Here is a 3,193-nt window from a genome sequence, read left to right as displayed (position 1 = left end):
ATCAAGAGTCCCAAAGAATGGATGCCTCTTTTGAAGTGCAGTCACCACTTGGCAAATAAAATATTGTTTCTTAAGAGTACTTTGAATTTCTTCATGAAGTGACTGCTGCATTTTGCAGATGGTTGGATCAGCAATGAGATCTGTGCAGCTGTGTGTGGTTGACAGACAGGTGTGTCATTTTTGCATTTGTGAGTTAACCATCAGCAAGGAAGAGATTTTAGCAGCAATGGGAAAGGGAGGAGTTGAGTGCAAGGTTAACCTTGCTGTTCACACTTCTACGCAGCCAGTGTCAAATTCTGGTTTGTAGTGGAAACTTAATTGCCTCCCCTATGGTGCTTTCATGCATTCAAATTGCCAACTTCTTAACAGTAAAGAGTTCTTAAAATATTTAGTGTTTATGAGAATGCAGAGCAATACAGTGTGTCTTGGAAGTAACTGAAACATGCAGTACATGAGTCATGAAGTGGAAAGGGAGAGTGAGCTCTTATAAAAGTTGTTTACATTGTGTTGGGTAGTGACAAGTTTATGTATAGTCATGGAACAATCTGACTTTCTTCAAAGCATAAATGGATTTTTACCAAAAAAAAATTACTTTTTTAAAAATTACCTTTACATGCTTTATGTTTTTCCAGTTTGACACTCTGATTAGGGAAACACCTCAAAAGCATAAATTGCCTGAAGTTTTCCCATTTCTTATTTAGCAACAAGGTAAGTGCCAAAGAAGTACTAGGCAGCAGTCCTTTCAAATATTCTCTTCAAACTTATAAAAAATTTAAACAAAAAGGGATGCTAGAGGAAAAACCAATTACTTGTGCAAAAGTCCATGCATTGTAATGAAAGAAATTATCCACATCAGTCACTTTTGGAAGCCATCTGTACTATATCTTATCTTCCTGAAAGTTAGGAATATTCTTGAAATTGAAATTTTAAAAAACATGCTAAGATAGAAATGGATTGGGGAGCATTGATACATTTATTACTCATCTTTAGTGAATAATCCACTCCTCTTTCCCATATACTTGGTTTCCACTGATTCACACAGAAAATGTTCAGAGATGGTTGTTAAACTCAATCTGCCCCATCCATTATTACTGCAGGACTGTGCTGTTTGGTGTACTAATCTCAATAATATGTATGTATATATTTTCTTAAACTTCCAGAGTCATGTTTCTAAGCATTTGAAGCATAGATCCTATAGGATTACCTAAATCTGACATTTATCTGGGTAAAAGCTAACATATAAAGTGTCATAGCTAATCACATGTTTTTATACTTTCCCTTGGAAAAGAAAGAGTTCTGGAAGTGACACACTAACAAATAATATATAATCTGTACACGTGAAGTAATCTTTACTGCTTTGTTACTTCTTAAAAATGCTACATGCACCACTCACAAATGCAGCTTGTTATCTTCGTAGTTGAGAATCATGATATTTATTGTAAGTAGCACAATAAGTAAATCATCACTGAAAATTGGGATTGGGAGAAATTAGTTGATTGGGATTCTAAGGCATGCTGCATTTTTTTTTTTTTTTTAGTCATATAACTTAAAGTACAAATCAGTGGCAAAACACTGTTCTTAGTTATACTCATATGGAAAGAAAATATGTAATCATGAGATTACATGAGAGATCAAAACACCAGAAGACGTATTTTGCACACTTTCATAAATTCTGAGGTCTGGAAGGAACTTTTTAAGTTCATCTAGTCTATCTCACACAATCCAAAGAAAACTTAACTATGTCATCTTTATCTTACTCTACCTCACTGACCTTAGTAGTCAAAAGCTTTCCCTAAATACTTGACTGATGTCATTTGGACTGACATTTGAACCTGTTCTCCCCTCTAACCAAACCTGACCCATTCTCTAGCTTTCCTGTTAACAAGACAAAATCCAAACACAAGTGTATTAAGAAATATGTTTACTTCTTGTACTTACTATAAGATGTCATGAAATGCCCCATTGAAATTTTGACTGAAAAAAATAAAACCATAAACAGAGATGATAAAAATCAAGGTCCATTACTTCCCCTATTTCTGTGCAAGGTACATGAGACTATGGAATAATAAATGGAACATTGTGTCAGGCACCATCCAGTATGTATTCTAGTCAGATATTGTTCAAGTGTGGCAAGACAATCTAGCTTCCTAAAAGAGTGTGAAAATTAACCCTACTTTGCCTGTGCCCAGAGAAGCCCAACTATATGTGCTATTAGTGTGTAGCTATCATAAAAATAAATTAGCCAGTCTACATTTTCAGGTTAATCTTCAATTTCATAATTGAATCAGTAATTACTATAAGTTAATATAATTAGGTGCTAACACTTAATTTAGAATTATTTATTCAGGAATCTTCACTATTGTAACATTTTTTTATTGCTCTAAATGATCCTGAGTAATGGACTGCATCAAATCAGCTTAAGCAGAAACTGAATGGACATTACTTGGAATCTTGCATTCAGCTTCTCTGAACTACTTTTTATCACTAAGGTTTTTGCAGAAACAAAAGTAGAAACAGTGGTTTTGGCAATCCTTCTAATTCTACCCATGGCTGAAGTGCCACCTGAGCATTTTCAAAGGATTGAGCCAAATTGTATTGGAGACAGCCCTGCTATGTCCAGGAGTTGTTGATGAATGTCCCAAGAGGACACTTTAACCTGTCCCAGAATAAGTGATTTACAAACCCTGACCAGTATCTGGTGATTGCACATATGCTTCTACCTTTAGCCTCATATCCAAACATGGATTCATAATGTATATGTTTCACAAAAAATGAGTCTTTATAGCATAGTATGGAAGTGCTATGGCTAATAAATCTGAATACAAAGTGATGCGATATAAAGATCGTCTCAAAGATCAGTGAGATTTTCTCTGTTTTTTCTTTTATTTGGATTAAATTAATCCCTGCCAGTAATTTAGTGAAGATATACCAGTTATACTGTGTGGCTTCATTTTTGTTGTCTGTGTTTGAGTCAAGGTTCACTGTTTTCTCCAATTTTGGTTTGAAAAAGATGCATTTATTTTATGTACTTCAATTTGCTTGAGTCTGTCTCAGCCTTCTCTTTGCCTGCTGCACCTGGTGACTCATTCCAGTGTTGGCCAAACATAAATCAATGTGTACCATCAATGTGTATCGCTTGTGAGGTCTGTCAGGGGAGTTTGGGCTGGAGTGTGAGCGTGAGTCTGGAGCTAAC

The sequence above is a fragment of the Vidua macroura genome, chromosome 8, assembly GCF_024509145.1.
Source record: "Vidua macroura isolate BioBank_ID:100142 chromosome 8, ASM2450914v1, whole genome shotgun sequence".
In the NCBI taxonomy this organism is placed as follows: Eukaryota; Metazoa; Chordata; class Aves; order Passeriformes; family Viduidae; genus Vidua; species Vidua macroura.
The sequence above is the reverse complement of the archived record's forward strand: the minus strand, read 5'-3'. Positions refer to the sequence as shown.